Raw genomic sequence first — 12,426 nt, 5'->3', positions numbered from 1 at the left:
CTTTCCAAGGTATTCATCCTAACTAGCATAATAACATTGATTCAAATGAATATATCAAGTTAGAATTACATACCTCTTTGATGTAGATTGTCTTCATGAAGCTTGAGTGCCTAGTGACCCAAGTGTGACACCTCAAATGGTTCACACAACACCAAATACACTTGGAATAACTTGAGAGAACATACACACTTCATGAAATCGGCTAGCCCTTCTTATTACACATAGTGGTCGATTTCTTGAGCCATGGGATTCTTTTATATGGTGGCTATTAGGGTCACACCATGTAACTCATAACTTTACCCATTCCTTATGCTCCATGGATTTTAACCTCCATGGAGTATCCATGGGTCACCCCATGGACTTAGTCCAATATAAGGAATCTTGGATCACAAGCCTACATAAATAAGAATGAATGATTTACACAATCAACCCATATATTTAATTAGTCTCCTTTTGATCACTTAATTAATCCTAGATTAATTCTTGATCAATACTAATTAAATAATCTTATTAATATATTAGAACTTATAATATATTATCCAACCTTAAGTGTTATTTCTCTCATTATAGTGTATCCAAATGCATGATGCCATGCAACCCAAATGGACCATGTCGGGTCGGGTCAAGTCTTACCAATTATAGTTATGGACTTAGACATTAATCCAACAATTTTATCATATTTTCTTTTGGGAACAAATTTCACAAAACTTTTCTTTAAAATGTTATTCTGATTTTTAAACAAGCATTAACAAAATCGTTCTTTTTTGGTTGTGAAAATCGGGATGTCACAGTTGGTATCAAAGCACTAGTTTAAGCGAACTAAGAATTTGTAGGATATTTAGACTTAAACTTAGAATGCTAAGCGATGAATGTCTACTATATTTTAGACACAAGCACTAGTTTATTTTAGGAAAGATGCCTAAAATGCTTTTATGTGTTATATGTTATTATTTGTTCAGATCTATGGTCTGTTGCCGACCGGATCTAGAAACCATATGTGTTCAGGATTCTAAACGTATCACTACGATATTAGAACTAACATGTAAACGTTTCGGAGAGATAAGGATGATTTAAACGTCTATTGTAAATAAAGATTTAAATTCACCCTATTTGGTGTTTAGATCAAGATGGCAAGAACCCAAAGTGGACTCGAAAACGCAAATGGGAATAGAAATCAACAACCTCAACCCCAAGTGATTGAATAAGTGCCTGTAGCAACAGCTGCACCTGAGCTAATCAATCACAATGGCCGGAGTACAAGCCATGATACGGGCTATGATGGCTAAACAACGGGAAGAGATGAGGCAGATGTTGCATGAAAATAGGGACAAACCTACAATGCTTGTTGAACTGCCCGAATTGAATGATGGACAGTCAAAGGAGGGAAACTACAACAGGACCGTTGGTCAAGATGATCCGCCAGCGATTAGGAGGAACAACCAAGATGACGAAGTCGAGAGGAATGGATGCAAGTACAAAGATTTTCTAACTTGCAAGCCATCGACTTTCACTAGGAAGGAAGATCCGATTGGATTTATGGATTGGATCTCAGAAAATGGAGTTAGCCTTCATGACATGTGGTTGCAAGGGCAAGTTACAAACCACATTTGCAGTGCGTCCGTTCAGAGGAGGCACGGTTTGTTGGTGGAACACCTTGTGGAAGACTTTGAGCCCCAATGAGCCCCTGCAACTAACGTGGGCAGAGTTTTTGGTGAAATTCAAGCAAGTACTGCTCAGCCCAAAACCTACTCGAGCTAGAGAACCAATTCCTAACTTTGAAGAAAGGGAGCATGTCCATTGATGAATACACCAACAACTTCACAGAAAAGATGGAGTTTGCCTTGTGCCTTGTCCCAGACGAGCTAACGAAAATTGAAAAGTATGTAAAGGGACTTCCATGGGAGTATGCGATGCCAGTACATCAGGCACCTAGTTTAGAGGCAGTTATCTGGGGTGCCAAGTCAGTGGAGGATATGATCAAGTCTGGGAAATGTGATGAAGAAGTCAGTTGGCGAGAAGAGGAAATTCGAAGGGTCTGCAAGGCCCAATAAGAAATCAAGTCTGGTTCAAGGAAGTTTGGAGGAGGAGGAGCCGAAGCAAAGTGGTGTGACAAGTGCAAGAAGAAACACTCTGGGAAATGTGACGAAGAAGTCAGTTGTTTTAAATGTGGAAAGTCTGGGCACTATGCCAACGAGTGCACGTACAATAAGAAGGTCTGTTATGGGTGCAACGAGGAAGGGAACATCTCGAGGGACTGCCCGAAGAAGAAAGAAGTAGCAAGACCCAATGTTCCACCGAAGCCAAACGCGAGAGCCTTCCAGGTGACATAGAAGCTGCGAAGGAGGCAGCAGATGTCGCTTTAGGTACCTTTATTGTAAATGGATTACCTGCCAATATACTATTTGATTCGGGAGCGAACTACTCCTTTGTATCGCACAAATTTGGTGGGAAATTGGCATTGCATGTAGAAAAACTTGATAATGCCCTAGTTGTGGAAGTTGTCAGTGGAAAGTTCGTACTTGTTAGTGATCGTATTAAGAACATCGTCATCGACTTAAAGAGAAACGAATTCCACAAAGAGCTGTTACCCATAGAGTTGAACAGTTTCGACATCGTTCTGGGAATGGATTGGCTTAACGCCAACGATTCCGAGATAGTTTGCAGGATAAAGATAGTAAGGGTAAACCCACCCGGAAAAGATTCATTTATGATGTACGGGGTTAAACGCAAAATAAACTTTGGAATCATTTCCCTAATAAAAGCCATAAAATGTTTGTCTAAAGGATGCACATCATACTTGGCATTCTTGATCAATGTTAAGAAGGAAAAGAAGGAAATGCAAAGTATAACATGTTGTGTTTTGAGCATTCTAACCCTCCTATGGTGTACATGCAACCCTAAATACATTGAATCTATGTTTTCTCTATTATACATGCAAATATCAATTTCCAAGGTATTGTCCTAACTAGCATAATATAAAGTACAAATAATATAAAACTAGTAGAATGACATACCTCTTTGTTGGTGCTTGATTCCATGTAGCTTGAGAGCCTAGTGCCCCAAGTGTGACACCTCAAATGGTTCACACAACATCAAATGCACTTGGAATAACTTAGAGTGAAATCATCAGTTCATGAAATCAGCTTGCCCTCCATACATAGACTTAGTCGCCGATTTTGACAAGAATGATATGCTTATATAGTGTGACACAATTAGCGTAAGCCCTAATTGTCATGGCTTTCCATTTCCTTGGATCCATGGGTTCAAATACACCATGGAGCATTGATGGAGCATTCTATGGGTTTTAACCCAAGTTGATAATCCATGGAGCATTAGCCCAGTATATAAGTATGGATGATTTACACAATCAACCCATATATTTAATTAGTCTTCTTTTGATCAGTTAATTAATTCTAGATTAATTCTTGATAAATACTAATTAAATAATCTTATTAATATATTAGAACTTATAATATATTGATAAACCTTAAGTGTTATTTCTCTCATTTTAGTCTATCCAAATGCATGATGCCATGCAACCCAAATGGACCATGTCGGGTCGGGTCAAGTATATACCAATTATAGTTATGGACTTAGACACTAATCCAACAGTCTCCCACTTGGATAAGTCTAAAACTATCATTGCAAGTACGACTTCATAACCCGACTAGCAATCGTAGCTCTCAAAAGCCGTTGTCGAACTCTGAACAAATCAATGATGCGTCCATTAGATAAGTGATCATATATTCCTCTATTCTAGATATCATATGGACTGAGACATGAATTATAATCATTCTCTCTGTCCATTTGTTGTTTCCCGATTTCCGATTCATGACCACTGACTAATTGAACAAATCAAATCAGTCCAGGCCCGGCCGAGCACTTACGTTTTGTCATCACTAAATCATCGAGGGGCCCACAGATATCGCTTTTATCCCTTTGAGGGTAAAAGGAATGGATAAACTTCGACTTATATGCTTGTACTGACTACTTGTTGAATCATACACAAAGGCATGTTTTATAACATTGAGTTACCAATGCGTTTTCATGAAATCAATGTATAACCAACTAATAGTCAACAACTCATATCTCTAGGTTTGAAGAATATAAGATATTATCGTCTCACGATTCACTCGTGATAAAATCCGTGAAGTGAATCCAAATGAGCGTGGGATGAATCCAATACTCAGAACTTATCAGTACTCATGAATGTTGCAGCAACCATTGTTATGTCTAATGCACATTAGAAAAATCATACAAGAAAAATTCATGACAGTCTTGAATCATATCTACTTCCAACATATGACCGACCGTGGATGGTTTGAATAACTTAATCATTCTGGAAGAATGATCTAATTATTCTGGAAGTCAAAACATGCAAAGTGAAACAGAGAAATAATACTAATCTTGTATGGCCTCAACACTTTGAGTGTAAATAAAAACCCTTTTATCTAAGCACCATATTGATTACTCGTTATTCATGTTTCTATTAATCAACTTAATACTTGAATTGAAAAAATGGTCATGCCATGCTCCAAGCATGCACACTATGCTCGTCCAAAAATATAGCTATGCCATACTCCAAGTATGCACACTATGTTTACATGTGGTCCTTTCTTTGTGAAATAGATCGATTGACAACATTTCAATGATGCTCATTTCACAATCCCAAATCCTTTACAATAAATGTAAGAACACCAAATTATTTTCATTTACCGTAATCTTGTTAGATTCTAAACTTATATGCAATGATCCTCTTGTAATGAATATGCACACAAGACACAAAGACTTGGCAATAGACATTACAAAGTATTCCAATGGAAAGCAATTCCATGGAAATGAAGTATCAAATTCAAAGTACATTCCTTTGAACATCCTCCTTTGCATTAAGTTCTTTTAATATTCCACCTATGGAAACAATTCCATACTCCCATTTTGACCATCACCTTTTGAACAACAGTTACCTCTTTTCAAAATATGACAATATGGTCCTTTCCAAAGTTTAACATTATACTTCCAATTGTCCACGTGCAACCAATCTTTGGTAAACCTCAGATTGTCCTCGACAATTGCTTAATCATTTTAGTCATATCCGGTTCTATTCCTTTTTCCCTCGTAATGCCCTAATAATTTGGAAAATTTAGAATGGATAAATATTATAGCACATGTAGTTAAAACTATACCCAAAGCAAATGGGACACGATTCATGCTATAATTTTTTTTATTTGCCATGTTCTCACAATTCGAACTATGAAGAGGTATGCTGTAATCATAATCGAATTTTGATAACACAACATATATAGAATTTCCTTATGTTGAGCCATTCCAACATAACATTCATATATATCGTTGACTAAAGTAGATTAAAATCTCAATCTAAGCTTGTAGAATTGGAATGAAGTATAAAATCCTCTCCCTTAATTATAGCAAAACAACTTTTTCAAGGCGAATTGAAACTTTTGTTTTCTATAATTAATATTTCTAACTTGCAACACTTAACAAAATAATCATGCTCCCACTAGCATAATGATTATTATCTTACTAGCATAACATTTATGTTCCCACTAGCTTTGACATGTATCCAGAGATCAACTGGACTTTTAGAAATCAATACTTTATTGACTTTCTTACCAAAGTTCAGATTTCTAATACGCAATTGCTTTGATAAGACTTTATAAAAACCTTTCCTTACATAGCTCACTTGTGTGTCTAAACAATTTTGAAGAGGGATGTCGTAATCATAATGTTTACACCTTTTGTCATTCTCACAATTGCTATCTACTTATTGAAAGAGTTTCCTCACCATCATTTTCATGAATCGAAGAGAAACCTTATGACACTTAGATTTTATGGTGTAAGTGTCCCTATCCATGTGAATTTGTCATAACCATAATCACAAGACAAGGTAGTCGCAAATCCAAACACATATGGACTGAACTTGTTCAATCTTATTTTCTTGCCACCAGGCAGCACAAGGGCCTACCATTTCTTCCAGGTTGTTATGCAAACAATTAAGAACTCATAGAACTCATAAAGCATAGTCAACTTTTAACTGGAATAGACACAGAAATAAGAATATGTCAACACGATAGGTTACAAACCTCAAGTCGTGGGCTAGTGATTAACAAAACTCTTGATTAGTTCTTGAAACTATCTCAATACCCCCACTGTCCTCTTGACATATAAGATTCTCTTTGTCAAGAACCATTCCTTGACAAAACAAATATTCAAGAGTTAGTGTGGATTCTTATCAAGTTAAACACTTCTCACAATTGGTCTTAGTTGGTCTTTGTCTTATCCAAAACATCACAACTTACCAATCTCAAATGTACAGGAATAGGAAACATCTTACTCTACATTTGACAAGTGTTAAACACTTTCTAAAGACCATGTCACTCAAGTTACAATCTTGGATTATAACTCTATGATTTGTTTTGGAACGAAGTATGATTTATCTTTTGATTTAACCATTTCAACAATTCACGATTCCTCTCTTTAGGCAAACAAATGCACTAAGGTGTCCTTAGAGGATCAATTGTGATATGGTTCCATAATCACTAAGATAATCATAAAACGAGATACACAAGTACTCTCCCATCTCTTCATATTGGAGAAACTTTTGTCTTTCTGCCTTATTTGATTTTTCTTATTCATTCTGCCATATATTGAAACTTTTCCAATGTTTCAGAATTACACTTAAACTTGTAAGCATAATCATATTTACTAAACTTTAGTAAATCATAACGAATAATCTTATCAACCTTTGTGGTGGACCTAACTAGTGCACAACCTAATGTACCCGATCCTTTAGTCCTTCGCTTGACTCACATGCAGATGTGAACAAGGAATTAGTCTTAATTTCCCAAAGATGAAAAATTCTCATTCATCATACAATACAAGTTGCATGATTCCAAGTTTCTATCCAACTGAACCTTGGGTGATGAGAATCTTTCCTTATTTGGTAAATTATGACACTACCACAAATGAAAGAATCAAATCCATTTACCAATATTGTTTATCAATGGAAACATATAAACAACAATTTTTCACAAATGTCATTGTAAGGATACTTAAAATTTGGGATGAGCTTTGGAACCGGACCGGTTCGGAACCGGTTTTCCTATATTATAAGAATCGGGAACCGGACCGCCGGTTCTAGCACCGGTTCCGGTTCCGGTCCCGGTTTTTCGGTTATTTTTCAAAATAGAACTGGTTGAAATACTATAGATTATATGCTATCTTCTAGAACTTGTAAATGATTCAATATTTAACCAAATTATGACTTTTTACATTCTAAATTGAAGTAAAAACACTAAATTACATGATGAAGAAAGAATCAAGTAATTCCGACTTCATATGAGTGAGTTATGCGCATTTTAAAAGCGGGGACAGATTCCAAAAAAATAAAAAATGCAAAACAGAAAAAATGCAGCATTGATATGTTGTCTTCCGGGGTCTATAACTGATTCAATATCTAACCAAAATATGTGTTTTATAGTCTAAAATGAACTACAATCACCAAATTACGTGCTGGAAAAAAAATTAAATAATTTCGACGTCATATGAATGAGTTATACACATTTAAAAAATGGGACATATTAAAAAAAACAAAAAAAATAATGCTGAAATAAAAAAAAAACGCAACATCGATATGATTTTTTTCGGGGCATGTGTCTAATTCCATATCTAACAAAAACATCTCTTTGTACCGTCAAAAATGAATTACAAACTCCAAATTACATGTTGGAAAAGAAATCAAATAATTTCGACTTCATATGAGCGAGTTATATGCATTTCAAAAAATGAAAAAAAAATGTCAAACCGGTTCCGGTTTTCATAAAAATGGAGAACCGGTAACCAGACCTATTACCAATTCCGGTTCCGGTTCCGGTTCCGGTTCGGTTTCGGTCCGGTTCCGGTTCCGGCGGTTCTAATGCTCATCCCTACTTAAAATAAATAAAATCAAAACTTTTCTTTTATTTTAAAAACTTTACGGAAAAAGTTATCCTTATAATGCAAATTCATATGAAAGCTTTGTTGTTATCTATTCCTAAGCAATATCTCATAACTCTTATGTAGTGGCTCAAAATTCTGGTCATCGAACCATGCAATCAGAATCAATACACCTTTTCTTTAAGCTTCCTTTGATTCTTCAAAAACATCAAAATGTAATTACATTACATCATGTATTAAGAATCTCCAAAAGAGACTTAATAGATTTAGATAACGGACTTTACCTGAAGTAGAGTCAAACTTTTGACTTTACCATCCTTATGAGGTTTCAGGTAAATTCGGCAGCTTCGCAACCAATGCCCCTCTTATTGGCAAAAGGAAACATATGGACTCTTTGGAAATGGTACACGGGACTTTCACAGACTTAGCTTTTCTCTTTAACATTGGGTCAAAACGACTTGACCATGGCCGATCCCTTTCCATTGGGAAGATAAAGTTTTTCTGGACTTCCAATGTAACCATTGTCAACGTTCAACTGGGTTTGGGAAGTAGATCTTCCAATCTAATCTGCTTTACCAATGCTCCAAATCAATGCTGATTCGGCATCATTAAGCAAATAGGTAAGATCATTAAGGGTCATGTTGTGATCTGTCATCAGGGAGTGACTGAAGAACCAATTCAACAGCCAGCTACCTCGAGACTTCGACACCCGACTCTCCCTGCTTTTCAATATGTGACTTAACCTCTAAGATGTAAGCACATATAGACTTTGATTGCCAATAGAGATTGAGTGACTTAGAACTATTCAAGTCTTGAAACTTGTGGGATTGGGAGAATTATTGAAGGAGGTGGAGGAAATGAAGTATTATTTTCAGTCCCACTAATGCACAACAAAGGGATTGATCTTTCACCTTGATTGCCATTTCGGATATCATATTCATTAGGAAAGCTTGTTCCTAAGGATTTGGGAAGACCATAAGTGTTTAGTTACTTAGTATTTATCATTATCCTTTTAATGAAGGGAGAATTATAGTCATTTCCTACCCGTACGGCAAACGACCCTCCACCAGTCAAGGAAGCGGTGGGTGAGAGTGGACACCCATTAAACTGCGATCTTATAGGCAGTAACCTTATACCCCCCTTATAGACCGGCTTCGTGAATGAGGCCTACTAACGATAAGATTGACTTTATATTATACATATCTATATAATTAAAAAATTATAATAATAGTATAAGGGTTTAATTTTAAACTTTTAAAATTCTAGGGTTCAATTTGGAATTAAAGTATACATGAGGGGGTAACCTTACAAATTCCAAAACTTGAGGGCAAGTTTTGAAACTATTCAAGACTTTTCATTTCATAACTTATGAGTTTAATGGTTTATTAAAATGAAGACTCTTCATTTTTATGTAACCTTTCATTCTTTAATGACAATTTTAATGAAGTGACTCTTTAAACATCCATAACTTGACGACAAGTTATGGAGTCATAAAACCATTTAATGAAAAAGACTCTTCATTTTGTGTAACCTTTGGCAATAATTATGAGTTTTAAGATTCATAAATATGACTTTTCATATAACTTGAAGACAAGTTACAAAAAACATATTTTATGAACTTCTTTTAGATCAATATGGATTGAAAACAACTAAAACACAATTTTTTTTTCATTAATCTATACTAACTCATAATTGAAGGAAACACAAAAACTTTTGGCAATCCATAACTTGAGGACAAGTTATGGAGTCCATATAATTTCATTAAGATCATGAATTATACTAACATACAATTTGCACATAATTCCTATGATCTAACAAAACTCATGAGCATGAACATTCATAATCAACATTTTTCAAGAATTACATAAACACATATAAAACTTGAAACTTTGATTATAGCTTTGAAATTGGTTTAGCATAATCATTACCACTTAAAAATAGGTTTTATAAGTCCAAAATAGTCAAAGGTAATGATTCTAGACGAATTCCAGCACCAAAACTCGAAGATATGCTGTCATGGGGTCCAACTTGTCGAGTGCATGAAAAAACTCGGCGAGTTGGATGATTTTACACTTGGACTCATCGAGTCCCTTTATGGACTCGGCGAGTCTGCTATGCAGACAGCACCAAAATTCGATTTTCAGTCATTTTGCATCAAGTATAAGTGAAAACAAGCCTAGGCTCTGATACCATTGTTGGGTTTTGAGCATTCTAACACTCCTATCGTGTACATGCAACCCTAAATACCTTGGATCTATGTTTTCTCTATTATACTTGCAAATATCAATTTCCAAGGTATTGTCCTAACTAGCATAATATAAAGTACAAATAATATAAAACTAGTAGAATGATATACCGCTTTGTTGGTGCTTGATTCCATGTAGCTTGAGAGCCTAGTGCGCCAAGTGTGACACCTCAAATGGTTCACACAACATCAAATGCACTTGGAATAACTTAGAAAGAAATCATCACTTCATGAAATTGGCTTGCCCTCCATACATAGACTTAGTCGCAGATTTTAACAAGAATGATATGCTTATATAGTGTGACACAATTAGGGTAAACCCTAATTGTCATGGCTTTCCATTTCCTTGGATCCATGGGTTCAAATACACCATGGAGCATCCATGAGCATTCTATGGGTTTTAACCCAACTTGATAATCCATGGAGCATTAGCCCACTATATAAGTATGAATGATTTACACAATCAACCTATATATTTAATTAGTCTTCTTTTGATCACTTAATTAATTCTAGATTAATTCTTGATCAATACTAATTAAATAATCTTATTAATATATTAGAACTTATAATATATTAATAAACCTTAAGTGTTATTTCTCTCATTTTAGTCTATCCAAATGTATGATGCCATGCAACCCAAATGGACCATGACGGGTCGGTTCAAGTATATACCAATTATAGTTATGGACTTAGCCACTAATCCAACATAACAGTGGTGTGTGATTATCCGGAAGTCTTTCCCGAAGATCTTCCCAGATTACCGCCTGATAGACAAGTAGAGTTCTGAATAGACTTGTTACCAGGAACGACACCAATAGCAAAAACATCGTACCTGTTAGCATCGACGGAGATGAAGGAGCTTATGACGTAATTTCAAGAGTTTTTGGACAACGATTTCATTCGACCTAGTTCATCACCCTGGGGAGCTCCGGTGTTCTTCTTGAAAAAGAAGGACGGAAGCATGAGAATGTGTATAGACTACCGAGAGTTGACCAAGGATACGGTAAAGAACAAGTATCCATTTCCAAGGATTGATGACCTATTCGATCAGCTACAAGGTTCAACCTGTTTCTCAAAGATCAATCTTACGTCAGGATATCATCAGTTGAACGTAAGAGAGCAGGATATTGAGAAAGCTGCATTCAGAACAAGATATGGACGCTATGAGTTTTTGGTTATGTCGTTTGGACTAACCAATGCTCCAATAACATTAATGGATTTGATGAACAGGGTTTGTAAACCATTCCTTGATAAATCTGTGATAGTGTTCATAGATGACATTCTGATTTACTCAAAAATCCAGGAGGAGCATGGCAAGCATCTCCGAGAGCTATTAGAGGTATTGAAGAAGGAGAAGTTATATGCAAAGTTCTCCAAATGTGATTTTTGGATCCAAGAAGTCCAATTCTTGGGTCATGTGGTTAACCAAGAAGGGATAATGGTTGACCCAGCAAAGATCGAAGTTGTGATGAAGTGCGAACGACCGGAAATTCCCACAGAGATTCAAAGCTTTCTGGGATTAGCTGGATATTACCAAAGGTTTATCCAAGGTTTTTCTTCGATAGCTTCTCCATTGAAAACTTTAACCCACAAAGGAGCTACATATACATGCAGTGAGAAGCACGGAGAAGCATTCGAGAAGCTAAAGAAAAAGCTATGTGAAGCACCAAGTCTTTCTCTACCCGATGGAGTTGAAGACTTCGCAGTGTATAGCGACGCGTCAGGAGTCGGATTAGGATGTGCTCTAACTCAAAGAGAAAAGGTGATAACATATGCATCTCGACAATTGAAAGAGCATGAAGAGAAATACCCATTCATGATCTGGAGTTGGCAGCAGTAGTATTCGCCCTAAAGATATGGAGGAATTATCTTTATGGCATGAAGTGTAAACTTTTCACTGATCATAAGAGTCTCCAATATCTCTTTAATAAGAAGGAATTGAACATGAAACAACGATGATGGCTAGAATTACTCAAGGACTACGACTGTGAGATACTTTACCACCCTAGTAAAGCCAATATTGTAGTCGATGCTCTAAGTCGGAAAGTAAACCTTGAAAGGAAAATGCCAAGAGCGTTAAGAATTAAAGTTGTCTCGACAATCGTGGAAAGCATACAGAAAGCTCAAGAAGAAGCTTCAGAGAAAAATGACTGAAAGCAAGAAAGTTTATGCAAAACGTTAGTGTTCGGTACAAACAATCAAGGATTAAAGGTATTCCAAGATAGGAT

This window comes from Lactuca sativa, chromosome 9, assembly GCF_002870075.4.
Source record: "Lactuca sativa cultivar Salinas chromosome 9, Lsat_Salinas_v11, whole genome shotgun sequence".
Lineage (NCBI taxonomy): Eukaryota > Viridiplantae > Streptophyta > Magnoliopsida > Asterales > Asteraceae > Lactuca > Lactuca sativa.
Note: the sequence above shows the minus strand (reverse complement) of the source record.